General features: G+C 45.0%; 1 long non-coding RNA gene across 5 annotated transcripts; it reads right to left on the bottom strand.

The window, feature by feature from the left end:
* Positions 1-389: 389 nt before the first annotated feature.
* LOC144580572 (uncharacterized) lies at positions 390-9,517 on the bottom strand. 5 transcript variants are annotated; one of them, XR_013530424.1, is made up of 9 exons: positions 9,437-9,517; positions 7,015-7,334; positions 6,326-6,444; positions 5,689-5,905; positions 5,300-5,388; positions 4,667-4,764; positions 3,232-3,349; positions 2,216-2,309; positions 390-535 (listed from the first exon to the last, which is right to left on the bottom strand). It is a non-coding gene; the product is annotated as an uncharacterized LOC144580572 (long non-coding RNA). The 5 variants fall into 5 exon arrangements; XR_013530427.1 differs by lacking the exon at positions 2,216-2,309 and having other exon boundaries at positions 5,300-5,412; XR_013530423.1 differs by lacking the exon at positions 2,216-2,309 and having other exon boundaries at positions 394-535.
* Positions 9,518-9,880: the final 363 nt, after the last annotated feature.

Below are 9,880 nucleotides of genomic sequence, written 5' to 3'. Positions count from 1 at the left end.
AGAGCCAAAACCAGTGAGAAAATCAATTCGATTTCTTTGAAAATGCATCTAACAATTAAGACATGATATGTATGGCTCCACACTCTAAAAGGAAACCTTCTTATGTTCTGGGTATCGTGAGGATTTGACGAATGCTTCCTCAGTTGACTGGCATAGACTCGGAACAATAAACTGTTTGATGCACTGTGCCAAATAAATCTTACATCTGACAAGTAGGACAAAGATTGTTGTTTTACTTCTGTCTACCCATTTATCCACTATCTACACATATTTATAATGGGTTAATACAAAGAAAATGAGTTGACTGTTTTAGAGAGTATTGGAATTTTGACAACATGAATTCTCTTATCCTGGAAAATAATTAATAGTCAGAGACGTATTATTTCAGGTGGAAGCTACCATTAAAGAAATCAATGTTAATCATTAAATAATTATTGCACATAATCCTCTCATCTGACTTAAGACTGAAGACATACCTCCTGAAACTGGTGTATCAAGCTGTAAATCTTCAGTTATTGAATTCATAAGTTCATGTCTGAAAGGTGAGAATATTTAATATTCACTAGGCAATATTTAGCAAAGGAATATCCATTAGTACCTATTTAATCACCAGGGGTGGTTTTAAAATGAAAAGACAGGCTGGGCACAGTAACTCCTGCCTGTAATCCCAACACTTTGGAAAGCTGAGGCAGACAGATCACAAGGTCAAAAGTTTGAGACCAACCAGGCCTACATGGTAAAACCCCATCTCTACTAAAAACACACAGCTTAGCTGGGCATGGTGGCAGGCACATGGAATCACAGCTACTCGGGAGGCTGAGCTGGAGAACTGCTTGCACCCAAGACGGGGAGGTTGCAGTGAGCTGAGATCACATCACAGCACTACAGCCTGGGTGACAGAGCAAGACTCCCTTTCATAAAAAGAATTAAAAAAAGACAATCTGAATGCCTGAGCACAACTAAATCTTCAGTTGAGGTTTCTACAGAGTAACAAAAAAAAAAAATTTCAAATTGCCTCAGAAGTTGCTTCATGGAGGATGTGTCCTCACAAGTAAAGTGGTAACTTGGCAACACGCAGCTCTTTGAAGTATACCACAAAAATCTCAAGTGGGATACTTTAATATTGCATTGCATTCAAGACCATTTTCCTCTACATATCTACAAAAAGAATCATATCGTCCCATATATGCTTTAAAAATCTCAGGCCTAAAAGCAAGACATGGGTACTATTTTCTTCAGCAAAAGTAGCACAACATTGTAAAAGAAAATGTAAGTTGCAGCCAGCCACGTGTGGGTGGTGTTCGTGTTTCCAAAGCTAACACTGGCATGACTGACTCAAGGCTGGACCCAGATAAATTAAAAAGGGGAAGATAAAAAATACAGAAAATAGGCTGGGCACAGAGGCTCATGCCTGTAACCCCAGCACTTTGGAAGGCCAAGGAAGGCGTATCACAAGGTCAGGATTTTGAGGCCAGCCTGGCCCATATGGAGACTGAGGCAGGAGAACTGCTCGAACCCAGGAGGCAGAGGTTGAAGTGAGCCGAGATCATGCCACTACACTCCAGCCAAGGCAACAAGAGTGAAAACTCTGTCTCACAAAGGAAAAAACATTCCTTTGGGAAGTCCTTCGACATAAAGATCTTCAACGTGAGACTGGCGAAAAGGGTATAGGACCATCAACAGACCATTGGCTTTGACTGTTTGAGCTATAAGGACAAAAAGAAAGAGGGAGATCATCTAAACACAATCTGTATTGCTCTTTAACTTTTTATTTTTCAGATGGAGTCTCGCTCTGTCACCAGGCTGAAGGGAAGTGGCACAATCTCAGCTCACTGCAACCTCCGTGTCCCAGGTTCAAGTGATTCTCCTGCCTAAGCCTCCTGAGTAGCTGGGACTACATGTGCCCGCCACCATGCTCAGCTAATTTTTATACTTTTAGTAGAGACGAAATTTCATCACGTTTGCCAGGATGGCCTCGATCTCCCGACCTCGTGATCCACCTGCCTTGGCCTCCCAAAGTGCTGGGATTACAGGCATGAGCCACTGAGCCAGGCATTGCTCTTTAACTTTTATAATTTGATGTTTACTTCTGTTATTGTAATTCAGTCCAAAGAAAAATAGTGTGAGGAAAATAAAAATGACACCAAGAATGCTAATATTCTGTTCATCAAAGGTTGCAGGAAATATCCCACTACAGTCAGGCAGGGTGACTTACCTCTGTAATCCTAGCACTTGGGAGGCCAAGGCAGGTGAATCACCTGAGGTCAGGAATTGGAGACCAGGCTGGCCAACATGGCAAAACCACATCTCTTGAAAAACACAAAAATTAGCCAGTTTTTGGTGGTGAGTGCTTGTAATCTTAGCTACATGGGAAGCTGAGATAGGAGAATCACCTAAACCCAGGAGGCAGAGGTTGCAGTGAGCTAAGATCACCCCATTGCACTCTAGCATGGGTGTCAAGAGCAAAACTCCAGCTCAAAAAGAAAAGATAGGTAGATCCCACTACTTTAAGGCAATGGAGATACAGTCAGACTTTCTACAGAAATCTGAACCACATTATAAAGTGAGAAAAGCATACCAGCTAGTATTATTTAATACATATAGTATGGAATGGGAGAGGTAGTATTTTCAAAACATAAACATTAGTGTAACCTTATTGGACTTATAAAAACAATTTTTTTAAATAACAGAAACAGAAGATTCCATGAACTGCAACTTTTAAGCTGGCATTTATTTACTCAAGATTCAACTAATAGAACAGCTTTAAAAAGTCAAGAGCTGGGCTGGGCATGGTGGCTCACACCTGTAATCCCCACATCTTGGGAAGCTGAGGCAGGCAAATCACCTGAGGTACACTGTTCCAGACTAGCCTGACTAACATGAAAAAAACCCCATCTCTAATGAAACATAAAATTAACTGTGGCATATGCCTGTAATCCCAGCTAGTCTGGAGGCTGAGACAGAAGAATAGCTTGACCCAGGGAGCAGAGGTTGCAGTGAGTCGAGATTGAGCTATTGCCCTACAGCCAGGGCAACAAGAGCAAAACTCCATCTCAAAAAAAAGTCAAGAGTTAGCCAGGTGGGAGTGGCTCACACCTGTAACCCCGGCACTGTGGGAGGCCAAGGTGGGTGGATCACCTGAGGTCAGGAGTTTGAGACTAGCCTGGCCAACATGGTGAAACCCCATCTCTACTAGAAATACAAAAATTAGCTGGGCATGGTGGCACTCACCTGTAGTCCTAGCTACTAGAAAGGCTGAGGCAAGAGGATAAATTCAACTTGAGAAGTGGAGGTTTCGGTCAGCCCAGATCACACCGCTGCACTCCAGCCTGAGTGAAAGAGCAAGACTCTGTTTCAAAGAAAAAAAAAAGTCAGGAGCATGAGGAATATTAAAATCAAACATAAACAATAGTCTCCCATCAAAACAGCTCCGTTTATTTGCTATCAGTATGTGTTAAGGTCTATCTGCTAAACACTGATATTTGTACTAGCGTTTCAAGTGCACATTAGTGCTTAGATTTAATATCCTTTGCTGTACACTAAACTTGAATATCATACTTTCATATTACAGAGAAAGTATCTTTCCCTAAGGCAATCACCATTAATATTGCTTTAAAATTATAAAACGTGAAGACTGTTTTTATAGTTTCACAACAGCTGAACATTGTTTTAAAGAGAATAATCTAATAAACGACCATCACAACAAAAGCCCCACAACATAATCAGTTGCACCTTATAAAAGCACTGACATTTATAAAAATTGCCATTCAATATATAAAACAGTGAATTCCTAAAACTTTAATAGCAAATGATTTTAACTCAGAGTAGTACTAAATTAACAATATCATAAAAACATAAGCTGGGTGTAGTGGCTCACACTTGAAATTCCAGCACTTTGGGAGGCCAAGCCGGGTGGATCACTTGAGGTCAGTAGTTCAAGACCAGTCTGGCCAGCATGGTGAAACCCTATCTCTACTAAAAATACACAAGTTAGCTGAGCATGGTGGTGCACGCCTATGATCCCCACTACTTGGGAGGCTGAGGCAGGAGAATTGCTTGAAACCGTGAGGCAGAGGTTGCAGTGAGCCAAGATCTCATGCCACTGCACTCCAGTCTGTGCAACAGAGCAAGATTCTGTCTCAAAAAATAAGTAAGTAAATACAAACATAAGGAAGATGCATTTATTATGTATCTATATACCCGGTGTTATGTGAAGCACTGGCATGTTATCAAATCTTCCAGATAGACCTTCAGTTCTCACGACCACTAAAGAGCAGACTAAGCCTCAGACAGGATAAGAGACTTGGCCAAGCTGACCTCCCAAAGTGCGGGGATTACAGGCATGAGCCACCATGCCTGACCAAATACTGAATTTAACAAAGCAGATAAAGAGAAACCATTAGTTTAAAAATAAACAATATTAATTAAATCCCTAAGATCCAGGGCTTTGCAATAAATATGTAAATGAATCCCCAATATCCATGCTGAAAGTTTGAAAGAAATGCTGACTGATAATTTAAGAGATACAACTTTTCCTTAGCTTTGCAGTAACCTAGAAAGATAGAATGTTCCTAATACTTGGACAGACACTACAAGATGAACACTGACTCCATTGTGTAAACTCTCATGAACAAAGCATTACAGGATTTTTCCAGTTTAGACATACCATATCTTCTTTCAGACAGTTCTTCAACATCCCATATTTTCTTTTGGATAGTTCTTCAATGTGTTTATGTAGATCGGTGATACCATCACTGCATTTCTCTGAAAATTGAGCAAAGATTGATTGTCAATAATACGTCCCTATGTCAGAGCAACATCAACGTATGATGATTTATTTCCTATATTTTACTTCTCAACAGTCCATATCATTTTACTGCTTTTGAAAACATTCTTCCCTTTTTCGGTGGTTCTCATAATTAGTTTAACTGGAGACTCTAAGAAAAGTTTTAAAGTTTCGTATCTCTTTTTATCCTTTTAATTTCTGAAGAGGAGGAGGGCAGAAAACATCAATCAAATTAAATAAGACAACAAGGAGGCCACAATGAGAATGTCTCCAGGGGTCTTTTGGCAAACTTCCTAAAACATGTCTCAGCTGTGTGGAAATAAGACTTTACAGCAGCCAGTGAGGTGATGCAGGCCTGTAATCCTAGCACTTAGGGAGCAGAGGTAAGTGGACCGCTTTGAGCTGAGGGCAACATAGCAGAAATTTCCGTCCTCTCCCCCACCTTCCACTACCCCCTCCATGTCCCCATCTCCTCCAAAAATACAAAACTTAGCCAGACATGGTGGCAAGCACCTGTAGTACCAGCTGTTCAGGAGGTTGAGGTAGAAGAATCACTTGAACCCAGGAGACAAATGTTGCAGGGAACGAAGACTGCAGCCAGCCTGTGCAAAAGAGCAAGACTCCATCTCAACAAAGAAAAAACAAAACAAGTTTCAGAGAACCCCCAAAGCAAAAATCCCAACCCTTTTCCTTCCAATCACTGAAACACCAGGAAGGTCTAATAGTTTTGCAGCATACCTGTAATAGGCTGAGAGTGACCCCCCAAGATGCTCATAACCTAATCCCAGGAACCTGTGAACATGACTTTGCATGGTAAAAGGGGCTTTGCAAATGTAATGAAGTTCAGGACTTCTGGCCAGGAAGATTATTCTGGCTTGTCACAGTGGGGTTGATGTACTCACCCAGATCCTTATCAGAACAGAGCAGGTGATGGAGAGCGATGGGAAGTGTAGTGTTGGAAGCAGGAACCTCCAGTCATTCAAGAAGGGCAGCACAAGCTGAGGACTGCAGGAAGCCTCTGGGGCCAGGAAACTCATTCTCCTACAGAGCCTGGGAAGGTACCTGCCCTGCTCCCACCTTGAGTCAGTGGGACTGACTTTAGAATTCTGGCCTTCAGAACTGTAAGGGAATACATCTGTGTTGCTTTTTTTTTTTTTTTTTTTTTTTTTTAGATGCAGTTCTGCTCTTTTTACCCAGGTTGGAGTGTGATGGCACGATCTCGGCTCACTGCAACCTCCGCCTTCCAGGTTGAAGGAATTTTCCTGCCTCAGCCTCCTGAGTAGCTGGGATTACAGGCATGCACTACCCCACCCAGCTATTTTTGTATTTTTAGTAGAGATGGAGTTTCTCCACGTTGGTCAGGCTGGTCTCGAACTCCCGACCTCAGGTGATCCACCCGCCTCAGCCTCCCAAAGTGTTGGATTACAGGCATAAGCCACCATGCCCAGACACATCTACGCTGTTTTAAGCTCTAAGTGTGTGGTAATTTGTTGCAGCAGAAACAGGAAACTAGTATCGTAGTGAAGCCTCAAAACCCACCTGAAGGGGCTGGGTGCAGTGGTTCATGCCTGTAATCCCAGTTTGGGAGGTCAAAGTGGGCAGATCACTTGAGGTCAGAAGTTTTAGACCAGCCTGGTCAACATGGTGAAACCCTGTCTCTGCAAAAAAAAAGAAAAAAAACTAGATGGTGTGGTGGCACATGCCTGTAATCTCAGCTACTTAGGAGGCTAAGACATGGGAACTGTTTGAACCTGAAGAGGGGGAGGCGGAGGTTGTAGTGAGCCAAGATTGTGCCACTGCATTCCAGCCTGGGTGAGAGAGCCAGACTCCATCTCAAAACAAACAAACAACCCCACCTGAAGAAAGTTTCCAGTTTGGTCAGCAGTCCCCCACCCAACCCCCAGAAGTAGACCTTTCCTCTTTATGGTTTTTTTTTTTTTTGGAGATGGAGTCTCACTCTGTTGCCCAGGCTAGAGTACAGTGGCATGATCTTGGCTTGCTGCAACCTCTGCCTGCCTAGATCAAGCCATTCTCCTGTCTCAGCCTCCTGAGTAGCTGGGATTAGAAGCAAGCACCACCACACCTGGCTAATTTGTGTGTTTTGAGTAGAGACAGGTTTTGCCATGTTGCCCAGGCTCTACTCAAACTCCTGGCCTCAAGTGATCCACCTGTCTCAGCTTCCCAATGTGCTGGGATTACAGGTGTGAGCTATGGCACTCAGCACTTACCAAGGCCTTTGACAGCATGCTTCTCCAGGTGATCAGTCCTCGTCTGGTCTGGCTCTGCCACACTCTCCACCACACCAAGTTGGAATCCTTAGCTACTTTTCAGAAGAGGAGGGTGTGTACTTTAATCCCGGCTTGGGATGGTTCAGATCTGCATTTAACTCATGGAACCTGGCTGCTTCCCAGGCCCCGGAGGAAAAAAGGTCTCTCCGTGGATATGATACAGGATGAGCCAAGACCATGCCGCTGCACTCCAGCCTGGGTTACAACAGTGAGACTCCATCTCAAGAAAACAAAAACAAAAACAAAAAAACAGACTCCTTCTAAAAGAAAAACAAAGACAAAACAAAAACAAATGTGGCATGGCAAAGAAAATAATTACTGTGCTAAAGACAGTTTCATAGAAAACAAAAGACAATAAAATAAGCTGTCTTTTTAGATTAGTATAGTAGTTATTCTTATTTTACAGCTAAACCAATGAGCTCAGGGCAAGTGTGGTGGCTCACACCTGTAATCATAACATTCTGAGAAGCTAAGGCAGGTGGATCATGAGGTCAAAAGATCAAGACGATCCCTGCCAAAATGGTGAAACCCCATCTCTACTAAAAATACAAAAATTAGCTGGATGTGGTGGCACGTGCCTGTAGTCCAAGCCACTCGGGAGGCTGAGGCAGGAGAATCGCTTGAACCTGAGAGGTGGAGGTTGCAGTGATCCAAGATGACGCCACTGCAAAAGAGCAAGACCCCGTCTCTAAAAAATAAAAAATAAATAAAATAAGTAAAAGAGAAACCGGCTCAGAGAATGTTATTTGATTGGACCATGTTGCATCTCTGGACAGTGAAGCTGAGAGCAGACTTCATGTGTAACTCCCCCAGCCTACCAGGGTGCCTCTCATAAAAAGAAGACATCTAAATTTGGCCTAATATTCAAAGATGCTGGAACGGTCAATTCTACATACAGTACTTCCATGTTCATCAAGGGAAACCTTAAGGGAAGGGAAGGTGAAAATGCTTCTAGAAGGCACTGGACACCAGTGCCCTTGCTTGTTGCCTTTCCGCTCTTCCTCCAAGGGTAACAGTCACCTGAAACTACTGACTGATCCAATCAATGGGAGAAAATGGTACCAAGGTTACCAACATCAGGCAAATTCACTTGAGGACCTATGTGTGTGCTCTGACAGACTAAAACTGCTTTTGTAGAGGATACTGTACTTCAGGAAAACATAATCACATTAACAACTAATAACACGGTAAAATGCTGTTGCGTTGAATGCTACTTTAGAAAAATATGCTCAAATGTAGGGAAAAAAACTGTGATAGAAAACTACGCATCAATTATCTAGCTAGCTATCTAGAGACATGGTCTCATTCTTTTGCTCAGGATGGAGTGCTGTGGGATGATCCTACTCACTACAGACCTGCTCCTGGCCTCAGGTCATCCTCCTGCCTCAGCATCCTAAGTGGCGGGGGACACAAGTGGACACGGTACACCTGCCTTTTTTACTTGTTTGTTTTGTAGAGTCAGGGCTTCACTACATTGCCCAGGCTGGTCTCAAACTCTGGAGTCTCGCTCTGTCAACCAGGCTAGGGTTCAGTGATGTGATCTCGACTAACCGCAACCCCTGCCTCCTGGGTTTAAGCAATTCTCCCATCTCAGCCTCCTGAGTAGCTGGGACTACAGGCATGTGCCACCACATGTGGCTAGTTTTTGTAGAAACCGGGTTTCATCAGGTTGGCTACACTGGTCTTGAACTCCTGATGTCAGGTGATCCACCTGCCTTGGCCTCCCAAAGTGCTGGAATTACGGATGTCAGCCAGGAAGCCGGGCCACGGACTTTGGTATTAAATAGCCTAACCCAAGTGGGGCGCCTCGGCTCACACCTTTAATCCCAACGACTCTGAAGGCCAAGGTAAGAAGATGGCTTGTACTCAGGAGTTGGAGACCGGCCTGGCAAAATGGGAGCATCTGCCCCCTCCATCTCCACAGAAAAATACAAAATGTTAGGCCAGGCCTGCGCTGTGCCTGACTCATTTTTGTATCTTTTTGTAGAGACGGGGTTTTGTCCTGTTGCTCCCACCTCGGCCTCCCAAAGCGCTGGTATTACGGGCCCAGGCAGCCTGTGTTTCTTTAAGCAGCCCCCCAATGGGGCACGCCTGGATAGTTTTCTTTTTTATTTTTTTAAGACAGGGTTTACCTCAGTCTTGCAGCCTGGAGTGCTGTGGGAGAATCACAGCTCATCGCAGCCTTGAACCCTGGGGTTCAATAGGTGGGAGGCTGAGGTGTGACTACAGAAATGGGGTCCCCCGCTTTGCCAGGCTGCTCCTGAGCTCCTGGCCTGAAGGAAACTTCCCACCTTCCCAGGGTCCGGACGCACTTTCTCTATCTTTAACCACAGAAACAAGGTGCTGGGTCGGCGTCTGTTACCTCCCCTTCTCCAGCGAGCAGCACACAGGATGCAGCGGGAGGTGGAGGTGACCAGGCTCTGCCCTGCGGAGAGGACAACCCAGCTCCTCGGCAACACACCTCCGCGTGAGGTCGCTAAGGTCCGCCTCTGTGACGTCGCGGGAGGCCCATCTCTGTGCGCCCGAGGAGCGCCGCCGTGACGTTCCTGGAGGCAAGTCGCCGTGACATCGCGGGAGGCCCGTATGTGCGCCGGACGCCCGTCGCCGTGACGTCACTGGAGGCCCCTATGTGCGCCGGACACCCGTCGCCGTGACGTCACTGGAGGCCCGTATGTGCGCCTGAGGAGCGCCGCGGTGATGTCGCCCAAGGCCCGTCTGTTCGCCCGAGGCACGTCGCCCCGATGTCGCTGGAGGCCCGGCTGTGCGCCGGAGGCACGTCGCCCCGATGTCGCGGGAGGCCCGTATG

Source organism: Callithrix jacchus, chromosome 20 (assembly GCF_049354715.1).
Source record: "Callithrix jacchus isolate 240 chromosome 20, calJac240_pri, whole genome shotgun sequence".
In the NCBI taxonomy this organism is placed as follows: domain Eukaryota; kingdom Metazoa; phylum Chordata; class Mammalia; order Primates; family Cebidae; genus Callithrix; species Callithrix jacchus.
The sequence above is the reverse complement of the archived record's forward strand: the minus strand, read 5'-3'. Positions and strand labels throughout refer to the sequence as shown.